The following is a 21,060-nucleotide window of genomic DNA, read 5'->3' as shown; positions in this document are numbered from 1 at the left end:
TGTGTGTGTTGTCATTAATTACGAGCATGGCTCACTTCTTTTTTTAGATAGTAAGCTTGCAGTCTCTTCAAGGTAGGAATATTTATCTTTGTAACCCCACTGAATATAACATGAGGCTTTGTGCACACAAGAAGATGAATGAGTATTTTACAGGATAATGTTATGCAAAAGAGCTATGCAGATTCCAATATAGGGAATACAACCTAAACACCACAGTCAATAGAACTTTCTGTGAGGATGGAAATGTTCTGTATCTGTCCTAATTTGCTAGTCACTAAGGTCCAAGCCATTGAGCCCGTGACTTTTGGCTAACGTGACTGAGGAATTAGTGTCTAATTTTAGTTAGATTTCATTGATCTTAATTTAAACATAACTAGCTGCAGGTGGCTAGTGACTGCTTTATTAGACAGGCAAATAGAATATCCAGCAAAAATCTCGACCTCCTTCATTTCTTGAATCATGTTTTTCTCTCTACTTAAAAATAAGTAGTATTCTCAGGAACAGCTTTGTTCTAGATGCCAGCCTTGGCTTTGGGAGTCAGGCTCTGTGCTAACTCTTCTTTTATAGATGATTCATACCTCACAACAACCCTGTGTGGCAGATTATGTCGTTTTCCACATTTGACCAAAGCATGGCGATGTGAAGTCATTGCTCCTGGTCATCACTTAGCTGGAGCTGCTTTCCAAAAAAAAAAAAAAAAAAAAAAAAGAATGAATTAGTGAGTGGGTGAATGAATGAGTTAAGATTCATGTCTCAGACATGGTATCAGGTCTAAGTGAACCCACTTTCCTGTAGTCAGGGTCCTTGGTTGGCTCTGGGTGAGAAGATGAATTTTAGAGCTCCCATGTGCCCCAGCACAGAATGTGAGTTACAGCACAGCCCCCAACTTTTTCCACGCAGCAGACTTCAGTGTGGCCTCACTTGCTGGTACACCTCGTAAGCACTCAGGGAGGGCAAAGCTGGAGAAGGAATTTTTCCTACATTCAGGTCCTGAAGAACAGCAATTAGAAAACAGACTTCCCCCTTTTTTTTTTCCCTTCTTTTTCTTCTTATGGAACTAAACTGACTGGTAAAAAACTGTTTGCTCAATGAAACTTCTTCCATAGACAAAAAGATTGTATGGGGATTTTTTTGGTGGTGGTGGTGGTGGTGGTGGTTTTTGGGTTTTTTTGTTTGTTTTTTGTTTGTTTTTGTTTTTGTTTTTTTGTGGAAAAAAGGATCTGGGACAGGGAGAAGGGTGCTCCAAGGGACCTATTTTTAGCACATAGACTGTTCCTAGGGTTTCTGTTTGGGCCTTGTGTGTGTGTTTATTTGCTTTTTGTTTCTGAAAGTCAGAACCCAGTGTCTAAGATCTCACAGACTTTAAGTTCAGTGAAGGCCAGAAAGGGGCATTCCTTCCTCTTGCACACAGTAAGTGTTGCTAAGGTTAGTGCTTCCAGAAGACATGAAATAATGCTGGGTGGGAAGATGGGATAAGAAATTCATACCACGAATGCCTCGTTATGTAGGATATACAATGGAACAAAAATACCCAGCCTCAAACTGGATCACACATGATCTTTTAAGGTCAAGAAAAAGCATGCCATGGTAGAAATGATGGAAATCTGCAAGAATGAAGTCCTTGGAGCCAATCCTGTCATTCTCCCTGCTTTCATTTCCCCTAAAATTGGCTCATCACACTACTAGAAAAAAATACACCGCAGAATGAAGTTATGTTCCAAAAAAACGAAGAAAAAAGTATTGCCTTGAGCATTCTCTGTACAGGGATATTATTTTCCTTTATGATATTGAACATGTATGTAGTTAAGTCAGCCTAGCAATTAGTTGGATTGATGCAAATGTTTGCCCCATTCTTGTTAAAAGATGACTCTGTGATTTGGTTCAAATGTGTCTGTATAAGAAGATGTTTTCGTTTCTAACTGCTGATATCTATTGGGATAGGCTGCTATAAGCATCCCCCACACTCTGACTTCCATTCTGATGGCATTTATTACAACACATTGCGCAACAAAGCAGGTGGGCATGATAATAATATTCTTGAAAGAAGACCTATATTCTCATGGCAACAATTTGCAATAGTGCTGTAGGGGTAAACAGGGGAGCCAAGATGGGAGTTGCTGTTAACACTTGGGTTTGCACACCTGTATTAATGACACCCACCTACAGAGAAAAAAAAATTAAAAAAGGCGACACTCCTCTGGTCTCTTGGCAACTTCTAAATGTAAGTAAAACAGCTGCTTGCTGAGACCCTACTGTGTGCATGTGTGCAAGTCAACGAATGCATCAGGCTCTCTCAGAGGGATGAAGATACAACCTGATATCTGCTAGAGAAACATCTGCTATTTTTGCCCAGCATCTGGTATCGGTTTCATTGGATGCAACATTCTGATTTCACTTTCGGAAGATCTCCCACAGTCAGGGTACATGTTAATGTGCTAGAACCCGAGGCTCCCGGTTTTGTTTCTTGACCCAAGGCTGGCTAAGGAGTCAGAGTGCTTAGTTCACGGTGGGCACAGGACCACACCCTACACCAGTGAAGAGCCAGTGAAGAAGAGGCATTTAATTTCACAAGAGGTTGCAAAGCTGGGATTTACATCGGGATGTCTCGCCACAGCATGGAAGGCACCTGCCTGAGAATAAAACCAATAGAAAGAGACATAGCTGGGAGAGAGAAAGAGACCTGTATTCTTTGCAGGTCTAGATCTATCTCTGCTTGAAGTTCAGCTCCTTGAACTTCCCAGTTCCATGAGTCAGTGGATGCTCTTTTTTTACTTAAGCCTCTTAAGTGTGAGTGGCGTTTCTGTGGCTTGCAAGAAGAGTCCATCCTGACGAATACAGCTCTCTCTAGGAAAGTGTGTATTTAAAAAAAGAAAAACTAATACTTATTGACACTTATCATCTTCCAGGTAATTTAAGAGCATGTTCTCATGTCAGCTTACAATTGTAGGGCATCATATTTCCACTTTATATATGGTAGTACCCTCCTGTCCGTGGGGGGATACGTTCCAAGGCTCCCAGTGGATGCCAGAAACCACAGACACTATTGAACCCTTAGGTGCGCTATGTTTTTTTTTCTTCTATGGACCTACGATAAAGTTTAATTTATAAATCTGGCACAGTAAGAAATTAACAAGAATAACTGATAATAGAACAATTATAACAATACTGTAATAAAAGTTATGTGAATGTGGTCTCTCTCTCTCTGAAAATAGCTATTTACTGTGCTCACCCTTCTTGTGAGGGGATGAAGGGAGGTGAATGACGTAGGCATGATGGCATAGCATCAGGCTACTCTTCCCCTTTTGAAGCTATGTCAGTGGGAGGATTATCTGCTTCTGGACCATGACTGACCATAGGGAACTGAAATCGTGGAACGCAAAACCTCAGATAAGGGGAAATCACCTTCTTAAGTGGTGTTCGGTCGGGTGGCTGCCTTGTAGTTTGGTTACCATATTCACACAGTTTCAGATATTTAGATGACCATAGGTGCTCTCAGCACCAAAAAATAGGGTAACTATGTGAGGAGATAATATGTTAATTAGTTTGACTGTATGTATATGTATATCAAGTCATCCTGTTGTACACTTTAAATATATACAAATGTTATATTAAAAATAAAATTAAAGAAGGCAAACGATATCCAATCAAAAAATCTATTTTAATGTATGTAATACACACAATTGTTTGCTTTAAAAAATAAATAAATGCTTACGAAATTATAAGAAGGCAAACTGAAGGACAACTGGGTGGCTCAGTCAGTTAAGCATCTGCCTTAGGCTCAGGTCATGATCCCAGGGTCCTGGGACCCTGAGATCATGAAACCGCATTAAGCTACCTGCTCAGCACGGAGTCTGCTTCTCCCTCTTCCACTCCCCCTGCTTGTATTCCCTCTCTCGCTGTCTCTCTCTATTAAATAAATTAAAAAAATAAAAAAATAAAAAGGCGGCAAACTGAACAGGATGACCAAAATGATGAAGGTGTGTTTCTAGGCATTAACCTTGCCCGTGGTTCATAGTGGTTTGAGGTATGTTTTGAAATTAATGATAAACTTCTATTTTAGTGGCAAAATAAGTGCAAAGGGGGAATTTAAGTCTACTTTAAATGAGGCTATGAAAAGGAAACATGCTTTTAAAAAGAAATGTGATAGCCCTCAGGTAACATGAGCATCCAAACTCCTAAGTGAACTGCTCCCCGTTGACACATATAATGGCTTTCCACGTGATATCCAACAAATACTCGTACATTTATAGCTCTTTTGATTTCAATAAAGAAATTTCCTTTAAAATGTAAAAGGTTAAAATAGATGTGGCAAAGAAAGCCAAACTTGCATATCTTGCCATTAAGCCTAGTTACCATGTCAAATCTACAGATTGCTCCATAAGCAAAATTTCCACTTTGAGAATTTTGTTTTGCTCAGAGACAAAGTGAAACAATTTTGTATGTTATAAAGTGGTCAAACAACTTGGCAAGGATTGGGAAAATTCCATGTTTTACTCTTCTATCAGATTCATTTAGCCAAATATAAAAGAACCATTTTTCTTATTCGGGCACGATATTTCCATAAAAGTCGTGGAATTAATGTGATGGCCTGCCAGGTGAAAGATTTTGTTTTCCTCCATTCTGAGAATCAGCAGACCTGTTGATAAGATCATTATCACACCCACTAAAAGTGCTGAGTCCAAAACAGCAAAAAGCTCTGTTTTTAAGACCTGGTAAGTTACTTTGTGATTATACATTAGTGGAAACTAGATAGTATATATTTCTAAAATTGTGTTATTCTAACTGTACTTGGTATTTTACTAGATGAGAAAAGTATTCAAACATAATTGTATGAAAAGAGATCTAAAAATTATTTTAATTATTTTATTCAAGCAAAATACAGGTAATGTTTTTTCCTAAGCATATAATTTCTGAGAAACTTGACCACTGTTAATTGTCATCATCATCAAGTCCTTATAAGCTTATTATTATCATTTTTTGCAGTTGAAAACTCTTTCAATTTTAAGAGTTTTTGAAGATACTATTTCAGAATTTTCCTCCTAATTCTTACAATGTTACCGATCTCTTCCATGGAGCTATTTTCAAAGTATGACATAATATCAAAATGGAAAGTCTATGTAAAATAACAATTCTCACCTAAATTTAGAAGAAAGGAAAAAAAAAACCTCTAATGGCAACTCAGAGTAAAAGAATTAAGGGTAAAAAATATGGCAAATAATGTATGAGCAGCTACTTGAAACTTTTTTAACTTGTAAAGACTATCACCCTACGAAAGTCTACTTTAGTCAACTGAAATCTTTGGAAGAATGATCTTTTTTTTTTTTTTTTTTTATTTGACAGACAGAGATCACAAGTAGGTTGAGAGGCTGGCAGAGAGAGAGAGGTGGAAGCAGGCTCCCCACTGAGCAGAGAGCCCGATGCGGGGCTTGATTCCAGGACCCTGGGATCATGACCTGAGCCGAAGGCAGAGGCTTTAACCCACTGAGCCACCCAGGCACCCCTGGAAGAATGATCTTAATTGTCCCTATCATTCATGCTAGGATTCACAATAGAATAAAGAAAGATTAAAATGGGATACTCTTGGGGGAAAAAAGAGGAAATTTTTTAAGTGAGCTTCCCAATTTTTTTCTGCAGTTATCCTGGAGATGAGTCTGCATTTACAGTTTTCTCTTAACAATCACTTGCTAAAAAATAATCAGTGAGAAAGTGTTTATATGTCAGTAGGCTTAAGTGTATTTTAGTACACTTAAGTTGTTTAGTACAGAACAGCCCTTTTATTTCTTCTGCTGCCTAAGTTCTTACAACACAAATCCTTCTAATTTGGCCTAATACAGAGTGAGCATAGATTACATTATATGGGACATTCTATTAATCTTAATAAGGATCTAGGACTTGCAAATGACACCTAGGAAGAAAGGCAAAAATGAGGAAAAAAAAAACCTACAAACAGGAACATCAACAAAAAAATAGTTATCCAATTTAGTTGCCTTGTTTGTGACTCTGGGTTTTATTTACCATAACAAAGGAGACTTCTAGAGAGTGAAGTGGGAAGCACTGGTTAGGACCACTCATTAATGCTGCTGGTTAAGTGGAAAAGACATCAGTTTTGTAGGAAGGGAGGATGTAATCAGAGCTAGATTTTACTCAGTAATTGTAGCTTTTATAGCTATAACCTGTGGTTTTAAAAAAACTCTCTATTAAAATTTTTGCATGAAAAACAACCTTTCACCGTGACTCTGAAACTCTCTAGCTTCCATCCATTTGTACTTCACTGAAACAATGAGTTTGTTGGGCTTTTGGTTGTTCACTTTTTCCATAAAACAAAATTTACTAGGATGTCAAATATTGGGTTAGGATAGGACAGACTGTATTTAAAACGAAAAAAGATAAAAGCAATCGCTTGCCAATGTTACGATCATGCCCAATAACTCACAATTATGAGGATGAGAAAAGTCATTTGATAACTGTTGACACTCTAAAATGCCTCTTATTAATCCAAACGAATTAGAAGGCTGCCTTGAGATATTTGAAAAAAATTAACAATAACTACTTTTGAGTTTGTTAAGCTCTTCAAACAAGTCTAGAGGGAACAATATCCTATCAACATGAGCGGTGGATGAGTGAAGAAATTAAACAACTATTAAGTATTGTGTGAGCTGTTGAGATGGGACTCGTGTGGTGACAGGGCTCCCACTCTGGCTGTCACCGCCCCCCAACAAATCCCAGCCCCGTTGTCCCCACCGTGTGACCCCGGGAGGCTTCTTTACCTTCCTGAGCCTCCGTTTCCTAGTTCATCTGCAATGACAACACGGTTAGGAGAATGAACGGAAAGATATCAACAGTGGGGACCTCTGAGTCTCTGAGTGCAGTCCGGACATTGAAACTGTTTTCATAATAATGTTAAAACATCATTTGCTGTTCCCTCTCATTCTCTCTCCAGGGTATGGTGGAGTTTTTCCGAGTCTACATCATGTGAGATATCACAACAGATTGAATGAAGGCAGAGCAGAGAATCCAGCTGCCTCCTATTAAGCCAGACAGGAAAGAGATTTACAGAAATGGGAAAGAGTGCCTCTCCTCTCACTGAATCATTTTTGTTTTCAAAAACATCCTTATTGTTCATGAGACTGTACTCTTGGTGTGAGCATGTGTTGGGTTTCTTAATGTCATTTTTAGATGAATTAATATAAAATACATTTACAGTTTCTTGGTCTTAATTTCTAAAACAGTAATACTGTAAATATCCATGGATATAACCCCATAATAGACAAAAGTTCTTTGAATCCTTAATAATATTTAAGAGCATAATGGGTCCTGAGACCAAAAAGTTGAGAACTATTCATTTAAATCATATGCCTGACAAAGTTTTCCCTGTAACTAAATTCACAAGTCAGAAAATAATTCTCTGTTAAGCTCCATAGCCAAAATTTGCTTACAGAATATGTACTGAGTATCACTGCATTATTTCTCTACTTTTTAACAAATTGTTGGAAACAGGGGTTCTCAACTCTAGCTGCACATTCGAATCCTCTGTGAATTTTTTTTTTAAATAAAATCCTTATTGTTTAGTGGGGCTCACAGCCTGTCAGTGATATTTTATAAAAGCTCTTTGTGTCTATGGATTAATTTCATCATTTGGATCACAGCTTTAAGAATTACCTTATCTAAGTAGAGATCTCATCCTCCAAACCCAAATGAACCAGATTCTATTACAGCTGTTTATGTTCACGCCTACCTTCCCAGCAGACCCTGAACAATCCCAGGTCAGCTTCGATATGTGAAGTGTTTTTCCCTCTGGCCTCCTTGGAATGTAGCGGAATCTGTAGATGTTACACTAACAATAAATGATTGAATAGGAGAAGGCCTACATGTAGACATATACTCACTTTGTAGAGCAAAGAAAATGTCCCAAGTGGCCTTGGGGTGCAGTATTCAATGTCTCCCACGTTACTAGGAAAAGCAAAGATAAACTTGGCCTAACCCCCTTCACGTCTATGAGTACCCCATGGTGAAGACCTCCAGCTTTCACCCATTGTGCTGACCCTTCAAAGTCCCAAGGTACCCGTTGCCCTGCAGAAACCAACATTGATGAGTCTTGTTGAAATATGATATGGGGACCAAATAAGGGCCACAATGTTAAGGGGACCTTGTCTTTGCAGCAGACTTTCTTCAAAGACAGGGGACCCACTGTTACTGAGCTTGATGACAAGGTTTGGAAATAGAACCTCTCAAGAACACTATAGCAGAGGCAATGTTGTTGAGGACACAGCTCAGCTGGGTGAAGCCCAGCTGTGTCAGCAGTTGGCCACAGAGTCGGCACCCAGAGGACCGCTCTAACACTGACCATTTCCCCACTGCTTCTTGCATGGGGCCAGAGCAGAACCTCTCCCTACAGGTAACTCCTCAGCGACACTTGACATTCTCTGATGAACTTGAGTCTTACAGTTTATAACTCTTGGTCAAAGTTTCGTGAATTCACATGTGTTGCAAGCTCATGCAAACATACCTTAGGAGGCCACTCCTGAGGTCCCACCACACAGACCCCCAGACACCAACCCTTTCCTCCTAGTAGCCAAGCCTTTGAGGGGCTAGAGGTTTTTTTCATCAAATAATAGTTTTATTGAGATATAATTTATACAGCATAAATTCACCCGTTTAAATTATATAATTCAATGGGAAAGTGTAAATGGCTTGCTCATAATTGCATGTCTCTCTTGACTTCAAATGCTGATGGGTTAAGTTAAAAAAAATAATGCTCAAAAGCCTCACCAAGAGAAAGAAAGAAAAATGTATTTATTTTAGATTTTAAAATGAAACACTTGAAAGCTATTTATTGCCTTCCTTGCCAGTTTGAGGAGACACACCCTGCTGGATAAAAGAGGTTACATAATCCTGGTCCCGGTGAGAGTTTGAACCTTCCCTTCCCAGGCTGTGGCTCACCCCACTGTGAGGGAAAGAGGAGCCGAGTGCTCCCTTGTGATAGGCTAGTGAGCTAATGCCATAGCTCTGAGGTCCAAACTGGAAAGCAGATGCACCCGCAGTCCCTCCCATCCCCAGACCCACCAGCCAATGAATGCGGGGATGACTTCACCTGCCCCACCCATCCCCTCCAGGCGTTTAGGGACCAGTGCAGACCAGAAAACATCAGCGTTCTGAAAACCCAGAACCTGGTTGTCCTCAGATAGTGGTGTGAAGACCCAGAAGCGTATTTGGGGGTACAATTCAGTTCTTGGGGAGCAGTGACAGTGGTGCTACACATAGCTGCATGTGCCATCTGTGTTTAAAGTACAAACCGCCCTGCTTTGTGCTCCCCTGACTTCTACTATTAGACCACTTCTGCTGGGTGCATTTTTTAAAGTGCTCTTGGCCACCAAGCCCCAGTTCTCCCATCCTCCTCCTTTCCTTTTCTTCCTGAGTCAGCCGAGGTGGTTTCTGTTGCTTACAATTAAGAATCCTGACTGACACTCAAAGAACAAATAATACAATCAAGAAATGGGCAGAAGACATGAGCAGACATTTCTCCAAAGAAGGCATGCACATGGCCAACAGACATGTGAGAAAATGCTCGACATCACTCAGCATCAGCAAATACAAATTAAAACCACAATGTGATACCACCTCACACCAGTCAGAATGGTTAAATTAACCAGTCAGGAAATAACAAATATAGGTAAGGATGTGGAGAAAGGGGAACCCTCCTACACTGTTGACAGGAATGCAAGCTGGTGCAGCCACTCTGGAAAACAGTATGGAGGTTCCTCAAAAAGTTGAAAATAGAGTTACCCTACGACCCAGCATTTGCACCACTGTATTTACCCCAAAGATACAAATGTACTGATCCGAAGGGGCGCTTGTAACCCAGTGTTTATAGCAGCAATGTCTACAATAGCCAAACTATTGCAAACTATGGGAAAAAGCCCATCAACAGATGAATGGATAAAGAACATGTGATATGTATACATATATATGTATAACAACCATAACTATAGAATGAAAAAGAAATATTTTTATTTTAGAAGAAGGAAGGAGAATATGAAGCAATTATTGGAGTACTGGTGTCTTCATTTCTCAAAATGGGAAGTCAAGGCACTCTCCATGCTTAATAAATGCAGTGAACTCTTAAACACATGGCTTAAATTTGCAAGTAACAAGTGGAAGATTAGAGGGCAACAGTGTTACTGTATCTGGATTAGCTAGAGTGTCTATCAGGTTTCTTTTTTTTTTTTAATTTATTTTTATTTAAAAATATTTTGTTATAATATTTATTTTTTTATCCTCAGTTCCTGAAATCTCTTCAGAGCCATTAAAATGAAATTCATGTCTTGTTATTCATAACAAACCTCTTTCTACCACAACTGGGTTTATGTTAATGAGGTGATTTCTGGAAAGCGCCTAAGGATGGGGGCTGGTTGACAAGGGATCTAACTATAAATAGAGGATTGGAACATTCACCTCCTGATTTCCAGGGAAAGGAGAAGGGTTAAGGGTTGAATCAGTCACCAATGGCCAATGTGAGGAAGCCTTCACAAAAATCCCAAAGGAGGGTGTTTGAAGAACTTCCAGGTTGGGGAAATAGAAGGTTTCCATGTGCCTCCATGTTGGGACCCAACTTCACTAGGACAGAAGCTCCTTTGTTTAAGACTTCACCCTACATGTGCTTTCATTTGACTCTTGATTCTTGACCTTCAATATTCTTTGTAATAAACTTGAAATCTAGTAAGCAAATGGATTTCCTGAGTTCTGTGAGCTGGGTGCTCCAGCAAATTAATGAAACCCAAGGAGGGAGTCATGGGAACCTCTGATTTACAGCCTATTAGTCAGAGGTACATGGAACAACCTAGGCTTGAAATAGGTACCTGAAATGGGGGAGGGAGAGAGCAGTATTGTAGGACTGACCTTTAATCTATGGAATCTGATGTCATCTCCTGGTAGATAGTGCCAGAATTAAGCTGGATTACAGGACACTGAGGTGGTATCCCGGAATTGTTTGGTGGCATGGGAAACCACCGCCCAGCCCCTCCCCACCATCATCAGAATTGAGAATTGGGTGCAGATTTGCTTTAATAGGCATATATGTCCAGTACCTTTCTAAGGAATGGTCTGTGGAAGCTAAACTTTTGAGACCCTTGCCTTGCTTTTCTGAAAAAAAGCTTTCATTATGCCCTTCTGTTTGATTGATAGTTTGGCTAAATATGAAATTCTGAGCTAAAGATAAGTTTCATACAGCAGTCTGAAGAACTTTATTCATTACTTCCAATGAGATATCTGGGCCTGAACGAAATCCTGTTTCTTTCTTTTTGGTCACTGTTTCTGAAGGAATAAATGATATGGTTTGACAGGGGTGGAGGAGAAGGTAGACAGTAAGAAAGGTCCAGAGCAAGAGGTAGTATCCAAAAATCCTGATTGAAAACTTGGTACTGGTGCAGAAGTTAGTGTGTTACCTTTGGTAGCTCGGGTTGGAGGGGAGAAAGGAAAGAAGATTGAGTGGGAACCGTCTCCTTGACAGTTGCTTACTCTAATTTCTCTTGTACAGTAAACTCCATAAAAATGGCTATTCTTTTAGAAATGATTCTTTTAGAGAAATTGCTGATTAAAAATCGATAAGGCAAGGGTCTTTTTCTCCTCCAAAACATCCATGTATATGACATATGATAATACTGAGCTTTTTTGCCTCTTCTGAAGACAGAAGGTAGCAAATCAGAATATAATATAGATATCTTGCATCTTGAACAGCGCAGTGAAGAGAAAGCTTCCTGAATAACCGATGCAGTATATTGTCATTGGAACGTTTTCTTCTCCTGAAAATACATACTCACATACCAAGTATAACTCACCTTATTGGTTGTTCAGAATTTATTTTGCTTTATGAACCATGTAGAATGAGAAGCATTCATGTTGTAATATGATACCTTGTGACATGATAACGCCTACTACCATTACAATTTCAACAGACTTGAACTAGGACTCAAATGAGTCTCATGACTCCAAAGGAAATGGGTTCATAATGGCATCCAGTGTTCTCAATTAACACAGGAAAGATTAATGGCTTTCCCCCCCTTTGGTGGTCTCTGTTGAGGAGGAAAAAACATTAGCTGCCATCTGATTTTCCACTCAATTGCATTTACCAACTGGCAGACAGACCAGTTGGGAAAGTTCCTCCATCTAGTAGCTGGATTCACCATGGGTGTGGCCCAGGAATGTTACTACAGCTGATTCTCCATAATTTGAATAGTCCACAGACAGTAACTCTCACCAAGGGAAGACTCAAAAACTGAACTAGTGGGAAATACCTCACCTGTAGATAATTCTTAAGGACGTTCCCCCTTCTATTTGTCTTAATTCTCTAATTAGGCATCTCTTCACCCTTGAGGACATCCCAAATCTATGGGTAGCCACCTCCCAGAAGGGAGCGAACTACGCATCAAAATGGATTTAATCCTTCTCAGTAAACTGACAACTCAGCTGAGGAGTGAGTAAAATGAAAATGTTAGGACTATCATCCTGCAAAAAAAAAAAAAAAAAGGCAATGACTGCTATAGGCTGGAAGAGTTATGATCTGTGAGAATCTTCTGTTGCAAGGAAAAGCTTAATCATACACCAGTGCTCCACGGCTGCTGCAGTCAAGAATCTGAACATGGCCTGGAATTCTCTGAGGATGTTATTCATAAAGGCACAGTTAATCAAACTCAGACCTCTCTTCAAAATCTCACTGTACAAGCCAAACTTATTGCCAGTAGAAGGAAGGTGCCAGACCAGTGAAGGTAAGCTAAAATTTGTGTGCCCTGGCTTCGGAACCATGAGGTCTCAACCCATTTTAAAAGTAAGAAAAGTTTTGTGTGTGTATGTGTGTGTTTACATTGATCAAATAGCTAGCTTTCTACCCATACAATCAGAGCTTTGTACTTATCCAAGGATTTTCAACCTACATAAGTAGATATTTTTGTTTATTTTAATTTAATTTACCAAAAAGGAAAAAATCACTCCTTCTCTCTCTCCCTCACTCTTTAGAGGAATTTAGAAAGGACAAGTGGGAGCCAAAATCACTTCTGGCTAGAGTCCACAGTTACCAAGCTGAAAGAGCAGGCAGTTTTCTGGGTAAATGGTCTTGCCTCAAATGCCAGATGCCTGCTAAAAGTATCACAGGCTCTCAGAAGTTTTCTGTGCCTACCCTGCCATCACAAACACAAATGGTGGATCTTTCAACACAGAATCTGGCGTCTTCACTGATTACACCCTTGGGCTCTGTGAAGAATGGTTTTCTTTATTCTTGGCATAAGGAAATCTCTATACCAACGATGGAGGCACTTGATTTTGGTTGTTTAGAGCTAACTCAGAATGATTGCAGACTCTAAAACATGGTCATGCTCTTGTCATTGAAGGGAGAGAATAAACATAAGGAGATCTGGGTTCTCTGCACAAGTCCTCTTCAGGTTCACACTCTGACTCTTGGCTGAACATTGTTTTTGTTTATTGATTGGTTGGTTTGTTTGCTTTATCCCTCCTAACTCAGGGACAACTCTGTCCAAGCTCCTTGAACGTTGATGTGAACAGAAAGGGTAAATAAGTGTGTGTGGGTTTCTTCCACAGACACAGGTGTGGTTCATGAGCTCCATCTTTGAGTCACAGATCTGGGTTTGCCTTTGGCTCTGCACTACATTTCCTGATTCCTCAACTGGAAAATGGAGATGAAAAAAATCCTACCTAATATTGTTGTCGAACTTTTTTTTCATGAGTAGACTTTATTTTTAGGGCACTTGTAGGTTCACAGAAACATTGAACATGGAGTACAGAGTGCCATATACTCCCTCTCCCTCTGCCCTCAGTTTCACCTATTATTAATATCTTGCAATTGGTGTGGTGTGTTTGTTGAACTTTAATTACATATCACATAAAAAATACAACCTTCCCAATGTTAAGAGGTACTTACAGGTGTGAACTATTATTATCATAGTTGCAGACTCTCTCATTCACTAATGCACAAAGGTTTCATTTCTTTGATGATATTTTATGGGCCACCCTTACCAAAAATCTCCGCCAAATCCCTACCAGACAACCATACAGCTTGTCAAGTATCATCTGTGGAAATCTGTTTCTTTAAATTTAAGATCTGTTTCTCTAATAATATTTCCTTGAATTGCAAATCTTCCAGAAAAGAAAGATTGTAATTATCATAGATAACTTTATTGTTGAGGAACAAAAGATATGATCCTAATTCAGACTCTAAAAAGATATCGACCATTAGTTGTTTTAATATGAAGGATAAAGAAAAGCATCCAGGTCCTTAAGTATGACTTATCTTGACAGGAGGACTGGAGGACATATCTAGACAGGAGGACTAGAATAAGACAGAAGGTCTTATATGGTTCCCTGACCTCAGAAAAGGAAATTATGGCATAGGAAAGGAGAAGAAAGGCAAGTCAATTATGAAAGAAGGAAGTCTTGATTCAGAGCCTTTCTCAACCAACCTCTGAGCAGGGTAGCAAGCCATCTCCCAGTCTGCCTCAAGGGAATTCACAGTGGAATGTTGTTCATTGCCTTGACATTGAGTGAACATCAATAGGACCAGATGGAAGAACTTCAAAATAGTGTCAAGAGCATGGTTATAGGAAAAGTGAAGGTTGAAATGAAGGTTGGAGGTTAGGAGTGACAGAGAAGCAAGCTTAACAGGAATGATACACCGAAGTCATTTTGGAACTGAATCCCTGGTGAATACAATTGTAGCTGGTTGTAACTAAGGAGAAAAGATAAGAGAAGTAGGCATATTGCCTAGATTTTGAAAACAGGTCTGAGGCTCTCAAGGTGTTCTCAGCCATGGTTGACCATTAAAACCCCTGCAAAGGTCTTATAAATACAGATAGGTGGGCTCTACTCCGAGCAGATTCTGACGGTTGTGGAGGGGCAGGTAAGTATCTTTGTTTAAGCCATGTCCCTGCATCTTAACTAATCACTCTCCCTATTAGAAGTGTTATTCAGTCACTAGAGTCTGGTATGTTGCTCAGGTGACCCAGATACTTCTAGGCACTGCCGACGAGAACATAGACTGCACCTAGTAATTCCCTTCCTAGAAATCTACCACAAGAAAATAATCAGAAATTAGGCCAAAGTTTACATTCAAAGATGTTCATCAAACCTTTTTTTTTTATGTTCATTAAAACTTTATGTATGCTAGTAAAAACTAAAAATAACCTCAAGTCAAATAATAGAGAAATGGCATATTTATATTACAAAATATTAAACAGTATTTAAAATTGTTTTCTGATAACTGTATGACAAAGAAAAAAAACACAATGTAATGCTAAGTATAAAGAAAGAAAAAACCCATGAAGACAACTCTGTATGATATGACCGCTATCTAAAATCCTGAGCACCACCACTTACACACTAGATACAATACTCCAAGAAAGAGCAAAATGTCGACCATGGTGTGTTGCATTAGTCAGAGCTCTCCAGAGAAACAGAGCTAATAGGATATTGTAGAAAGAGATTCATTATTAAAAAATTAGCTTATGAGATGACAGAGGCTAAAAAGTCCAAAATCTGCAGAGCAAATGTCCAAGTTTGAATCAGCAGGACAGAAGGTGCTGTAGAACCAGGAAGAGCTATACCACCCCAAGTTCACTAAAAAAGAATTTCCTTTTATTTGGAGGAGGGTTGGTCTTTTGTTCCTTTCAGGTCTTCAACTGATTAGGTGAGGCCCATTCATATTATGGAGGGCAATCTACTTTACTCAGTCTATCATTTTACATGTTAATCTCATCCAGAAACACCCTCATAGAAACACTGAGATCAGTGTTTGCCTGAATATCTGTGTATCTCATGGTCCAGTCGAGTTGACACTTAAAATTAACAGTCACATGTACTGTCCCTGGTCTGCAAATTTAATTACAATAGGGACCATATTTATTAGCATGGATTATTATGTTAAGGATTTATAATGTATTAGCCAAGTTGAAGTCACTCCTAATATTTAAGAAAACGAAATTGTGTCTTTACTGATGTATTACTTGAAGCAGTGACATTTTTCCATTGAAATTTGTTTACTTTTGTTAGAATGTGAAGAGCAGTTAGATTAGTGAACTCTCAGAGGACATTTAGTGTGTCTGAAAATACATCTAAGCTGAAACAATTGCAAAATGATTTACATGAGGAGTAAGTATCCCCAAATATTTATGTGGCATAATCAGTTATAAAGAGTGTCTTCTTATTGCTTGTATTTGAATATATTGCACAAAAATCATGTGCATCTCTCTTACCCTCTGAAGAATATTATAATTTGATACTGTGTAGTAACTTTTCCCTCCACTCAGAATTATAGAAAATTTTTCATTCCTCTCAAGGTGAAAATGTTAAAAATTTATCTCTAGGAGCACCTGGGTGGCTCAGTTGATTAAGTGGCTGCCTTCAGTTCAGGTCATGATCCCACAGTCCTGAAATCAAGCCCCATGTCAGGCTCCCTGCTTAATGGGGAGTCTGTTCTCTCTCTCCTCCCTGCTTGTGCTCATTCTTGTTATCTCTGTCGCTATCTCTGTCTGTCTCTCTCTCTCTTAAATAAATAAATAAAATCTTAAAAAAATATATCTCTATAGGGGCTAACTTCTATGTGTGTGTTGCTGATTGTGATGGGTAGGTGGGTCAGAAGGACTAGGGAGAGGAGGGGAGAAAAATATTAACTTTCCCAATGAATTTTTATCCAAAGGATAAATTTTAAGGAGAAAGGTAATTTCTCCATCTTAAAAAAAAAAAAAAAAGCAAACACAAAAAACTGATAAAAATAGCTTATTAGAGTAACAAGAAAAACAAGAAGCAGCAATTAGCACTTCTATTCCATTTTCCTCCCCAGTGGTATTCATTCCATTCTCCACACTGGGGACTTAAGACAGAAACTTTCCCATTATTTATTTGCACCAAGGTCAAGAAACCCACAATCTGGGCTTCCTCATACTATCCTCTGCTTAGTTACCCAGTCGGTATGCAGCTCACAAGGAGACAAGGTCTCTTTTTTGGGATTGTCCATTTGCCTGGAGCATCCTTTGACGACCCCAATCAAAATCTATTCTTGTGTAATGCAATTAAATTTAAGAGGGTGTAAGAGGAACTATCTAATTAGATTAGGAATTTAGTGATATCCAAACCATAGTTAATACTTAGGAATGGACCTCTGAATGGTCTCGATCCTGTGAAAAAGCTGGAGATGAACTCACTTCTTTAAGACCCTGGTTTCTTCTGCAATTGGTGATGCTAAACTAAGAACCTCCCCTAAATCTAGCTTCCAGAAGGGTCACTCCAAGACAGACCTCTCTCCTTAAGCTGTCTAGGTAGCACCCACCCATCCTAGCATGGGTCCCCAGTTCAGGTCGTTTCAAACTACCTCACCTTGAAATGACTCTGTTTTCTTCCATCAAACCCAGATCCAAACCTAGAAGACAGAAGTGGGCGTAAGAACATCATCCACCCGGGCAGCCATCCTGGGACACAAGATGAGGCACCCCAAACAGGGTGGTGTGTGAAAAACCTTCCCATCTGAACCTAGGTCCACATGAAAATTACTAAAGCTTACCTATAATTCACATTCAGACTCACAGATCATCTAGTTACATTTGATGTTGATAAGCAAATGTGTTTTGGGCTTTTGGGTTTACAAACAGCTTTCCCTGTATTCACTCTGTTGATGGCCCGGATGATGAGAGCACTGTGTGAACAATGTAAGCAGGAGCCGGAAGGGCCACTTTGTGCTTCTTTGTCCCATTTTTTCAGTCTTAAGTAAAATGCCACATTGATAGGACATTTTCATGCCAAATTTTTTTTTCACTCTAAAAACAAACACTTTTCTCTTTGAAACTTTAGTTTGGATTTCTCACCTCTTCCACCACCTGTGCCCCTCATATATTCCTTCTGGCAGTATTCCTTTCTTTGTCCATGGCCACTCTTCAGTAGTCCTCCAATGCCTTCCACTGCGCTGGTTATTTGAGGTGTGAGGGGAGGCTATTATCAAATAAGAGAAGATACTCTTCCTTTCATGGCTTGCTCTCAAGCAAATTAGGAAGAAATGGTAACACCAGGAGCTGGCATTTACAGAGCTTTGAAGCAGTTTTTATAAATTTGCTAAACTAATGTCCACAACCATACCACATGGTTTCCTTCTCTCCATTCTCAGGTCAGGAAACTGAAGAACAAAGAAATGCTTAACTGGTTGGCCAAACATGCAGCTACGAAAGGAACAGCCACCATTTGAATGAGAATCTAACTTCTTAACTGCTTTGTTAGACTGTGTACACTGTACAAATGAGACAATTGGAATTTATCATGACATACCATATTTAATATAATGATCAAGAGAGTCATGGAAATGACTACATAATTACTGTGTTGTGGCAGAAGCATCAAGAATAAAATGAAGTTGAGAAGTAGGTGGGGTGCCCAGAGAAGGCTTATCGTCTTCTCCTCTTCCTGAATGGTTAAGCCCACAGGGGTTAGAAGCTCTCCTTTTTCTCCGCCATCTTGGCTCTGCCCTTCCTCTGTGTTGCTATGCCCGTTGCTCTGTTGATACAGTTCAGAACAGTGGCTGCCTATTCACCTGACCCAAAAATTTTGCTTTTCAACCTCAGCCATCCTGACAGAGTGAATCACTCCTCCTGTGTGAGGATCAGGCTCCTCGAGGTTGCTTCATGGGTTCTCTTCTCCAGCATTCCTCATAGACATTTGAATTAATCTTGTGTTTTAAGTATTGTGTTAAATATTAACATATTATTTATGTTGATTTCCGAATTTTTTGGCATCCCTCTAAATTATGCACCCAAGGGGAGTGCTTCATTCTTTCACCCCGATTGTAGCCCCGTTCAACATCAACTGCTCAGCCCCAGCCAACAGAACTTGCCATGGCCATCTGACTCAGGGAAGTCTGTATGTGAGATCGGTATTTGTTGACTCTACATCAAAGGAAACTGCCATGGAAAATACATTCCAGAAGGTCCTTCAGCCATCATACAAACCTTCACTCCCAGGGTGACATCATCCCTTCCCCTCACTTCTCTTCCATTCATACTGTGTGACCGAGGCGTCTCCTGTGGGAGGGAGGGGAGAGGAAGAGGATGGGAGGCAGTCTGGAAGGGAGCAGGACCTGGGAACCTGATACAGAAGTGGACTTGGTTAAGATAATGAGGAAACCTAGACTTTTGATGTGGGGGTTTATACAACTTACTTTTCCTGTCCAGTTTTCTTCTGTTTCACTTTATTTTTATACTAAATGCTCTTTGCTGCAAAACACAGTGGGCCACGCTCCAAGGCCCTGATCCTTTGATGAATATTGCCTAACCACTGTGATGCTCTTTGATCTCTTCCTCTCGCACTCCCTGTTGCACCAGTAGCCTGTCTCTCGAGACTACATTGGGATCCCACATATTTTGGTTACCTTGGGGAGATCCTGAGCTACCTCTACAACTCCTTAGGATGGTTTTCTGTGGTTGGTCTTAGGAGTCAGAAATGTGAAACTATTCAGTGACCTTCTGTTACCACCAAGGAACATAACCACACTAGTTACCTACAAGAAAATTACCTACAAGGAAAACCCATATATTTTAATATTATAAGTTTTAATGAGTTATACATTTTAATAAATGACCATTGACATTATCAACTTAAGATCATTTGCCATTGGCAATTTGTTTGACATTATTAAAAGAATATCTTTTTTTCCTCACCCTTCTTCCTCTGGTGCCAGGAAGCGTAGCTATATTCACTCCCTTCCTCACAATCATAAACGCAGCTTATCTCCTGGGAACCAGACCTTCTCCTGGGGTGGGCCTGAATCTCCCATGGTCAAAAACGCATAAAGAAGTTTCAACGCTGTTGGATGGAAATATTCACTCTTAGCAAGCTGGTGGAAGTTTCATGTAGGCCAGTTTTTGGAACCATTCCCCCAACAGCTAAGGAATCCAGAAACCTATCTTTACTATTGCAACACACATTTCAGTTGTATGCTTGACCTCCCCAAATAAATTGTAAGTTCCTTCTTGGAAGGGCCATGTGTTAAATGACTTCTGCTCCCCAGAGTGGCCAACACAAATTACAACATAAAGAACTCTGTAAAGATTAAGAAATACAATTTTGAGCATTGCCACCTCAATTAATATTTGCCACACCCTTCGGGCGAAGCAAAGGGTGATGTGTTACCAAGGCGAAGTTCCCGCTAGTCCTTAGGGCCTTGGAAGACAAAGGGAAAGATCTGCTTTGAGGGCTGATCTCTTCAGGGTCAGGACTACACAGCAGCCACAGTGCAAGGAGTGGGGAGGCACCTGAGCCATGCACAACAGGACTGGTTCAGTAGGATATCCATTCCAGATAGCCTGTTAGGTGCACCTTCGGAAAGACCACCTTCATTAGGAGGGCAAACCGGTGCAGTCCAGAAGGAAAAATAAAAGCTGGAGGTCTCAGAATCTGTAAGACAGCCCTGCTCTAGACACATAACACAGATGAACCCAATCTGCTAGAAGGAGCAGCTGTTGGGACGCCTGGGTGGCTCAGTGGATTAAGCGTCTGCCTTTGGCTCAGGTCGTGATCCCAGGGTCCTGAGATCGAGTCCCGCAGTAGGGTCCCTACTGAGTGGGGAGCCTGCTTCTCCCTCTGCCTGCTGTTCCCCCTGCTTGTGTGTGCTGTCTGCTTCTGACAAACAAATAAAATCTTAAAAAAAAACAAAGAAGAAGAAGGAGCAGTTGTTTTGCACATGGCAATCTGGATGGTTGGAGTAGAGACAGGAGAATGGGGCAGGAGTTGAGAACTAGAGGACACTCTGGTAAACAGAAAACAGATCTGGGATGATTTCACGAATTCGGCCCATCTACAATGGCATCCTCCTTCTAAGGGCTTTTCTAGACTTGCCTCAGTGGGCTTAACTAAGTTCCCCAAAGTCACACAGTTAGAAAATTGTAGAACTGGGTTTTGGAATCTATCTCAGCAGTAGGATGGACTTTGGAGTCTGCCCTCTTCATCACTACGCATACTGACGCCGAAGATGACAAATTGCTTTTTTTCGCTCGAAGGTGAAAATGAAAAGCGATGAATTTT

The sequence above is a fragment of the Enhydra lutris genome, unplaced genomic scaffold (assembly GCF_002288905.1).
Source record: "Enhydra lutris kenyoni isolate GAN:26980312 unplaced genomic scaffold, ASM228890v2 scaffoldscaffold72, whole genome shotgun sequence".
NCBI classification, from domain to species: Eukaryota; Metazoa; Chordata; class Mammalia; order Carnivora; family Mustelidae; genus Enhydra; species Enhydra lutris.
The sequence above is the reverse complement of the archived record's forward strand: the minus strand, read 5'-3'. Positions refer to the sequence as shown.